The sequence below is a fragment of the Berghia stephanieae genome, chromosome 2, assembly GCF_034508935.2.
Source record: "Berghia stephanieae isolate SIO BIC M18660-M18661 chromosome 2, UCSD_Bste_1.3, whole genome shotgun sequence".
Taxonomy (NCBI): Eukaryota; Metazoa; Mollusca; class Gastropoda; order Nudibranchia; family Aeolidiidae; genus Berghia; species Berghia stephanieae.
Genome location: NC_088361.1, coordinates 57230925 through 57240924, shown reverse-complemented (window position 1 = coordinate 57240924; position 10000 = coordinate 57230925). Strand labels below are relative to the sequence as shown.

The following is a 10000-nucleotide window of genomic DNA, read 5'->3' as shown; positions in this document are numbered from 1 at the left end:
CCATTCAGAAAAAAAACTCGAATTTTTGTGTCATTTATTTATTAACTTAGAGAGGAAATACGTGTATTGTGTGCCTTATAAAACAATACCCTCAGTGTACTGAAACTCCAAACTTTAGCTGGTGATTCCATGGAGTCCAAAAGATAGTTTGAGATTGTTAACTCATTTTCTTTCAGGCTGTGACTTAGGCCGTTTTGAAAGTCATCGGGGTATAGACATATGAGATGTTTTTTGTGATGCATTGCCAGACATATAAAATGAGAAAATGTAGACATATTATTCCTCTTATGTCTGAGACGGTATAACTTTTAAGATCTTTATACAATGCTTGAGGCATTAAGAAATGATTGAATTAATTGGGATACCTCTACAATAATTTTTAAATCTATATTAAATATATCATTCTTATCAGCATCTTTCTCATCATACAATCACAATCACCACCGCCGCAACCACCACCACCACCACCACCACCAACAGCATCATCATCATCATCATCATCATCATCATCATCATCATCATCATCATCATCATCTTCATCATCATCATCATCATCATCATCATCATCATCATCATCATCATCACCAAACCACCATCATCATCATCACCATCATCATCGACATTATCATCATCATCATCATCGTCATTATCATCAACATCGCTGTCATCAAAATGACACTGTATACTCACCAAGTGAGCCAAGTTTCTTTCGGACGAATTTATCCTTATAGCGTATGCTCAGTAATGTTGTTATCAATATCCCTTGGCCCTGTAACGAAACAATAGAAAGTCAGCGAGTTGCTCCATATATCAACATATTACTCTGGACATTCGTCACCCTAACATAGCAATATCTAGAGAAATAAGCTTTCCTTATACATGCAATTATAGTCAAGTAACGATTTCTGAGCTCCGTAATTGTGGAAACCTAGATAGCAGATAATATTGTAAAATTTTAAAATCTGAAAAGTTTTGAAACAAACAGAAGTTAAGATATAAGAACAAATAAATATTTTTAAAAAATACTTTTTCCAAAATAAATTGACCGACAAATTTTTTAAAGATATTATGCGAATATCATTATCTTTGCATAAACAACCACCGGTACCATTGGTTAAATTATAAATAACCAACCCAGCTTCCTCGGCTCTTTTTCTTAATCCCAGGGCCAAAGAGCAGTACGGCATTCATGATCAAAACTAACTATACACATTTAAAATTGTCCTCATATTTTTAATTTGAAACGTAGTATACAGCTAATTTGCTATATAATTAATGATGTTACGGACTATATCACTATCGTCAAGAATTTTGTTTTTCTCTCAAGTTTCTTTCTCCATGACATACACGTGCTGCTTTAACCTCTTTTTTTCTCCCCATTGTTTACAAGACGCACGTATTGCAAAAATCTTACATTTGCCGTATTTTTTGAGACCTTCCAACTCAAAAGACGTCCTAAATAATTTATTCCATTATCTATTGACAATGCCAAGACCAAATTTAAAAGCACGTAGTCGTATGAGTGGATACCTTGAAGCATGCACTATAGTCGTATTACAGCTAAATTTTACCAGATAGATAATTTAATAATTGATGAAACGTCACAAGGTCACTCAGATCAGTGAATAAACTCCCCATCTGTTGAAATTGAATATTCTTCTCACTTCACCAAAGTGACAGCTTCAAGGTGCCCATATAATTCTAAAATAGGCCTTGGCATTGTCGACACATTTTGGATTAAATGATCTAATCTGGTTTTTTTTTAAATTTTAGTTGAGAGAAGTCAAGCAAGACATCACATGTAAATTATTTCCCCTACATGCTTCTAGGAAATAAGTATACTGCGAAAAGGTTAAAACTGCATGTGCATATCATGGAGAGGGAAATTGAGGTAAAAACAAAGATCTTGCAGTTCGGACAACAAAAACTACATAGCCAAACAGTGTTATTTTACGTTTCATAATAAAAATATGAGGATGATTTTAAATGTATATACTTATTTTTGACCATGAATATAGACATTAAGGCAGCTGGCTGGTCTTTTTACATATAGCAGACAATACTTTACATTAGACCAGCTAAAGCAATTACAGCCGGTTTTAAGCTAGCTTAGACAAGTAAGATCACCTCAATCTTTTGGGCCAATCATAAAAACACAGCTTAAAACTGTTCTTATTTGTCACATAATCAATTAATCAATTACAAAGACAATTATTTAACAATGCTGCAATAAAATGTAGTGAAAAATAATGTATGTCTTGAAATTATGATGCGATCAAATCTCGGATATGTTTTTTTTCTCTCGTTTGGTCCTTTCTTTTCTTATTAATTGATTTTGTTTGTTGCTAGGCTAGTACTTTACAATGATATTTCAATTTATTTCCAGTAATAAAATAAAGTCAGATCCCGGTAATCCGATAATTTGAATAGCACTAATTCTGAAGCATTATAAGATCTTTTGACATAGTCGAATTATGAAATCAATGACTATTATTATTACAAGCGAAATCCACACTCTGATTTCAGGTAGAGGATAGAAAAGTGCACAATGGTCGAAAACCTTGCTGTACTTAATGAGTATTATTCTAGCCCTCTCCCTAAATTGTAACGCGTAATGATATCCTGTTTACAATAATAATTTGTGACGTCAGATTATAAATCGTTAAATTTCATCAAAAATTAGATTCTTTAAAAAGAAGTGTCATTTAAATGTTTTCAAATGTGTCTTTTATTCAAAGAGAACGAAATAGGAATCGATTGAGTGGTAGAATAAATGATTTCTTACACTCTTGCGTTGGGAATTCGAACGTTGTTCTCAACGCGCACTCCCAAGATCCTGTAGCAGTTGGGGAGATGTCCAAAAAGCAAGAGTGTAAGAATCGTATATTATTCCACCCCTCTCATTGGAAAACCCTATCAATTCTTATTAAATACGCAGTCGTTGAATAATGAATTGAACAACGCATGGAATAAAAAATGATTCAACGATTGAAGAATATTCTCGCGCATTTTATTGGTTTGAAATTAGATGTAAAAGACAGCTGATTGGTTAAAAATAATATTTTGGTGCGCATGAATACAAATCCAACGTTTCTAGTTTTGGGTCAACTTGTCATTCAAGCAGAAGGAGAAATATATAGATTATGTTGAATAGAATTACTAATACCATACCATTTGGTTGCAAAATATCTAATAATCTTACTTGTAGGGGTGGAAAATAACGTATTCTTTCATTTTTTGTATTTATTAAACTCGTTATATTTTTATCGTGCTATAACAAATACTGTTATTGAGCACGATAAAAATAACTTTTTAATAAATAAAAAGACATGAAAGAATCGTATAGAGTATCATAGCCATTTAAAACGCGTTTTGTTTGTTATCGGGTTTGAGGTTGTGATCAAAATTAGGAGTGTGATTTTCTATACTTCAGTGCAGAGTTGTTACCATTTGTTCCCAAAAAGTGTTATACAATCCAAAGTGAAATTTAAACAGTGTAAAATATGGCCACGCACACCTTTTACAGTATCTATTGAAAACGTATTTGAATATTTTCACGTCCCGTATCAATATCCTTAAAGCGTTCTTTGTTCTTTGGTTACATGTTCCGGTAGTAAGTTTAAGTATTTTGGAAAACATCAGGAGATGTCTGCAAACTGTGTAGATGAACAATGATAAATCTAGTTTCATTCAACACGTACATTGTTCCAGTTGATTAAGAGTAAATGTTGACAATACTGCTTAATATTAATCTCGTACCAAGATTTTTATCTGTGCTTCGTTTTGTTAATACTCAATATTGTTTTCACGTTTCTATTAACGGAAGTTCAGGGCAGCTAAGCGCCGTTTGAAAATGCTCGACATTACTATCAATCGACTTTCCAAAACTGGTATGTGAGACAAGTTTGTAATTTCACAGGCTGTAAACTAAGAAAATATAATCGTCAAGTCTATCAGTGAACCATGAAAAAGTGTTTATTTATTTATCTATTTACACAATTGCCACATATATGGGGATGCTAGATGGAATCATGGCCAATTTCACCAGGTTTAGCCAAATCTAGGACAAACATTATTCAATTTCCCAACAACCTGACGACGTCCGTGTTCCTTCAATCCAGTCATACCATTACCCCTGTACTGTCGTACTCTAAAAACAACAACAACAGATTTTTAAAAATTATGGTCAGAAAATCCCTCTTTCATATATTTGGAGGATGAGTTTTCTGGCCACAATTTTGCAGATGTGATTTTCCACACACACACACACACACACACACACACACACACACATCCACACATACATATATATATATATATATATATATATATATATATATATATATATATATATATATATACGGATGGTTGAAAGCATAGTAGATATGAAAAACGGATGATGTCGGATAAAGAGGTTTATATTATAGTTTACACTATAGATCAATAAATACGTTAAACCACAAATAGTAGCACACGCGCACGTACAAACATGCATACAGTAGTATGTATGTGTATTGTATATATATATATATATATATATATATATATATATATATATATATATATATATACATACATATATACATACATACATACTTGTGTATCCCTGTTTGTACGTGCGCGTGTGCTACTATGTGTGATATGTACGTATTTAATATATAATGTAAAATATAATATAAACCTCTTTATCCTACATCATCCGCTTTTCATATCTACCATGGTCTCAACCATCCGATCTCTCTCATTATCACCTTCAACCGCCACTTCCGAGTCCAGTACGTCATATCATCTAACGTCTATTGAATAAGTAGTAGTGACTGGTCGTAATGAATTCGGTCTATCATTTGTTTACCATCAAACGTGATCAATGTAAAATCATTTGAATTCTCCTGGGGTCCCAATCAAATTACACACATTGCACATTATCAATGAATCAGCAGGCCATGCCATCAAAACGATTCCTTCCCCTACGGGGATGATTGTTTTACGACTGAGTTCACTGTGGTTTTTATCAGGTCCTGATTGTTCAGGGCTACACATGTACACCAGGACAGCCTTAAACAGATCATATAATTCGACCAACTGCTGGCCTATCTTAGTCTCTAATCAAATGCGTTTTTCCCCGTTATATATAATTGTTGTAAAACGTATTGTGGTAGGATGCAGATGCCATGTTTACTTGTCTGGTTCGGGTGTCAAGTTACTCCAGAATCCATAACACTCGAGTTCCTCGATAAAAACGTCACTGGCTGGCCAAATTATGATGTTGTGCACGATAACTATATCTCTGCCTTCTGTTTCTTTTCCTCGGTAAATTGCACTGTGGCTGAGAAAATGAGCTAGAAAACTCGTTTTTCAAATATCGATCGAATGAAATGGCCCTCACCTTGGCAAAAACTCTCAAACCAGGGTCTTCGCGAAGTCCCAGGTTTGAGAGTTGTTGCCAAGATGAGGGTCATTAAAATCGATCGATATTTGAGGAAGGAATTCTGTGGCCAATTTTTAGATACGGGTTTTCCCAGAGGACGGCAGTTACCTGGATAAAGGATTGGTACCATGGTAAACAAGTGGAATAAAAGCCTTTGTTCGTCTTCATTAGTACAGATTTCACCAGCAGTTTCATTGGAGCCACAGTGAGAGTTGTCAGATTGTTAACTGACGCCTTTGTATTTATGATATTTATGGTTTTGTATCAGAATGTTGGATTACAATACCATCCGTTTTACTAGTATAATAAGAGTGACAAATTAGGGGGCAGGCATTGGTGAAAGATAAGATATGAACATGTTTATATGAATAAGTGCCAGATATAATAAAGACGAAAGAAAAATACAAGAAAAAGACATTTCAAAAACATTCTAGCATTCTGATTTCTGCTTTATCTGGCACTGTTTCATATACACATTTCATATTCTTATTCCTTTATTAACCCAGACTTCAGAACAATATATTATGTCAAATTGTGTTTTGTATCACGTGACCCACTGTCTATACCTGGTATCATGTCAGAGTAAACTAATTGGAAATAAATGAATTTCGGTTTAAAAGGATTTGATATTATAAACATTTTATAGTTATTTTTGTATGTGTTCAACCGGGCATTATATTCACTTTTCTAAATAAAGCAATTGGTTATACCCAAGTCTTACATTTCAAATTAAATTTTCAACATGTCAATCGCCCCCGACACTTTATCGTTTTGAGGTGATGGGTCACACATATTGTGTTTGTTTAAAGCAACCGTGTTTTAATATTTGTTATCAGCATAATCAATACCAGTGTATAAGATGTCACACATTGAAATGAACCCCTCGAAAGACTGTGTAAAACAATAACAACGTGGAAATAAATTAACTATAAAGATAAAACGTACTTAATGATAAAATCAACGATATTTAACTGGGACGTCGATTCAATGTGTGAGGCCAAATCGAGGTAAAAGCGACTAGATCCTATCTGTAAATAAATCTTTTTACACGCAAGGGAAAAGGACATTAATTTGAGTTAAGGGAGACATTAGGACATTTAAGCAATTAATGACGTTTATACACGAAGGACATCAGATCAGTTCCTGATACTTTTTATCGTGAAGGAATGAATACATACAATGCAAAATGAGGAGAATAGCTGATTGTTATAAAACTCCAAAAAGGAGGGAAATAATTATTGGGCATAAACCTACCAAATACAAAAATATAGACAGAGATGGTTCCAAAATTTCTGTCTTGAAAAACCCTTGCTTTGAAATGTGACTGATTATCTCAACACGATATTATGCACAGTTTATATCTATAGATAGTATGCGCTTGGCTAAGAAGCTCATAACATTGCCATCCGGAAGTATAACGGACCAACACACAAAACAATGTGTAACCTTAAACGTAATAGTCTGGTTAATACAGTTTAGTGAGTATTACTCATAGACGCGGATGGCAAAAAGCAATAACAATGGCCCGAGTGACGTCAACTTCGATCTATCTATACTGAAAATAAGTTTTAATCTCAACGTACGAATTGGTTTTAATGTCTTGACTGAGGAGAGCGAGTTTTGTTTCTTACACATAAACACATTTCTATGTCTCTACCTGAACAATTTATTCTTTACTTCAATTAATTCATCAAATTCCTTCAGAGATAACAGATTGACATGGTGAGTGACAAAACATATGTGAGAAAGTAGACATTTCGTTTTATTTTACATACCAGTTAATTCGGCTTCAATTGTTTTAATCTTAAAGCAGTTAAACTTCTCAAAAACAAACAAACAAAAAAGCACACAAAAAACATAACAAAACAAAGCAAAACAAACAAACAAACAACAGAACAAAATTTAAAAAAAAAAACAAATTTAAAAAAACCCACTGACCGGAACGGAGTGGAAAACAGCCAGAGACCTTTTAAAAAAAATACAACAGATTTCTTTCAGTAGATGTTATACATAGTGTTATTTGAAGGAGAGCCACTAACATTTCAAAGGCCAACCACAACGGTGACATGGGACAATGTGTAACCAAACTAAATAATTCCACAAGGGGGGGGGGGGGGCAGATTATTAGCAAATTACTGAAATATGGATTTGACAACATGGTACCCATAATTCTCAAAGGGTACTTGAGTGCAATGAAGACTTTGATATCAAGCCTCTCGAGTTCACCATGATTGAACATTGAACAATTTTTTCGATTTTCCATTCATATAAACTCGATGTTGGCCGAATGATTATATTATTTCAAAAGCCAGACAAATCCATAGGTCCTTACGCTCCGTAACAATCACGAAAATGTTATCACTTATAGTATTGCACAGAATCCGTCTGAAGGTTGAAGATAACATCTCTGACAGCCAAAATTGGGAGTGTAGCATTGCAGATGTCTGCACACAGATGGATTGCGGAAAAAATAAACACATCACACCTTGAAGTAAAGATGACAGGAATAGATATGTAGGGCACATTTGACAGTATATAAAAAAGATTCTCTTCTGAAAACCATACAAGTTTCTTGAGGAAGTTGAAATACTATAAAAGACTGTCCTGCACAGTAACGCCATAATATACAGAGATGTTAATCGTGCAACTTAAAAAACCCCAACTTTTCTAAGCAACATATATGTCTGGAGTTCAGTCTTTTTCATAATCTAACTTAAACGTGCTCTCAGAGAGATGCAATCGATGTAGAATACTCCTTGTACTTTAGCGACATCATTTCAATCAGAAATTATATAGGCAGATCTTGCTGACTTCATTAGAGCTGACTTTTTCTTTTTACATTAACGAGGTCCGGGTTATATTAAAACAACACAACCCAAAGACATCGCAGGAATAGAGAATATACGTCACTTCATAATATTATAGACTCAATTCCGAAGTGGGCAAAGAAATTAGGATCACTGATATGTATGTGACAAAGAAGATGTTAAATATAGAACACACTAGGCGAAAATCGCTGTCACTACGTTGATGAATATCTGGATAAGAGATGACATACTATAGACAACACTGAAAGCATAAGATGCCCTTGTGAAAGCAATCCTTTATAATGGTGGGAGATAGGCTCTGACGAAAATGAAAGAGGAAAAAATAAATGCTTTTCAGAGGAGACTATTAAATTGTCTTTGGAATAAGATGTCAAACTGTTTGCTGTAGAGATAGAGCAAAGAAAGGCCATTTTTACTTCAAATTCTTGACGCTAAATAATGACATTTTGGCCATAATATACTCAACAGGAACCCGAAGATACCAGGAAATAAGGTAATGTCATACTTTTTCGAAAACATCATGAAATGGTCCCGTGATAGACCATGAACAATATAGAAAGATACATTTTGATTTGAAGAGAATAAACCCCAATTTAAAACTAATGACATTTAAGACCCCGTGAATATAGTGGACATTTTCATTGCATAAGATGGCTGGAGCGTGGAAGTTTATTGCATTGGGTATGAGTAGAACTGTCGGGGCTGCAAGAGCCGTCGACATTGGCAGTGGAAGGCACTGAGCGAGTCAAATATCATTTGCATCTCCCAGTTTGGCAAATTCCGATTATGTGAGATTGTTATATTGAACGGCAAAATAGGGACTTCATGCTGCGTTTGTTTAGCTTAAATACGACAGCAATGTCGGAAAACTCCTCTAGATATTATGATAATATCCTAGTATTTGCACTGTGGATGAAAATCTATCAATCAATGCACTGAGTAGCTTCTATCCAATGTTAATGGTTGATCCCTGTGGTATTGCAACTATGCAATGGCGACGGATAACAAAGCGTTGTGTAATTAATGGGATATGTATCTAACACGTGGTATCGATGTGTAAAAAATATAAACGTTCACCACCAGAATAATGAACACTATACCTATTATAATGTCATCTGTTAATATTCATCGATCCTGCCCATAAATGTTGTCTGTAGAGTTGGTTATCGACTACAGATCGTATGTATCTACAGTTACATATTATATAATGCCTAAACGGTATTCCCTTAATGTGTTCTTAGCGCTTAAACATTATCCACTTCATTGGGTCGATAATGTACAAATAAAATAAAGAGACGTTATGCCCTTTTGTAATATCTGTGTTTGCCATCTTGAATATTCAAATGTTGCCCACCAAGTCAATCTGGTATTGTGTCAGAATGAAATAGATGGAATGAAATTAAGTTTAAATTCAAAATTATTAGATCTTAGAAATTTGAGTTATTTGGGGTTTTAAAAAAAAATTGTACGAGTTATTATTAAGATTAAATTTGAAGCATCGAGTTAAAATTGGCCACAAGTAATGACGAGCGGTAAAAGTAAATATCAATGAAAATAATTTCCCAAGGGACTGTACCGCCCATGTATTTGTACAAACTGGGAGATGTAACTTATATAAATAGGAATGACCGGCTATTACTGCACATTATGAGTGCGCATTATTCAGTAAGTTGAGACTTCAATAAATCAAGTAACCATGACCCACGTTTCATCATAATAAATTTAACATTCACTTTCCATGAAG

General features: G+C 34.1%; 1 protein-coding gene across 1 annotated transcript in view; it reads right to left on the bottom strand.

Annotated features, from left to right (window-relative positions):
- Positions 1-10000, bottom strand: part of LOC144965203 (5-hydroxytryptamine receptor-like) — a 292639-nt gene that overhangs the window by 191275 nt on the left and 91364 nt on the right. Inside the window, exon 2 of the mRNA XM_078900289.1 lies at positions 691-769. The gene's annotated coding sequence lies outside the window, so the exon portion shown is untranslated. The remainder of the gene's footprint in view (positions 1-690; positions 770-10000) is intronic.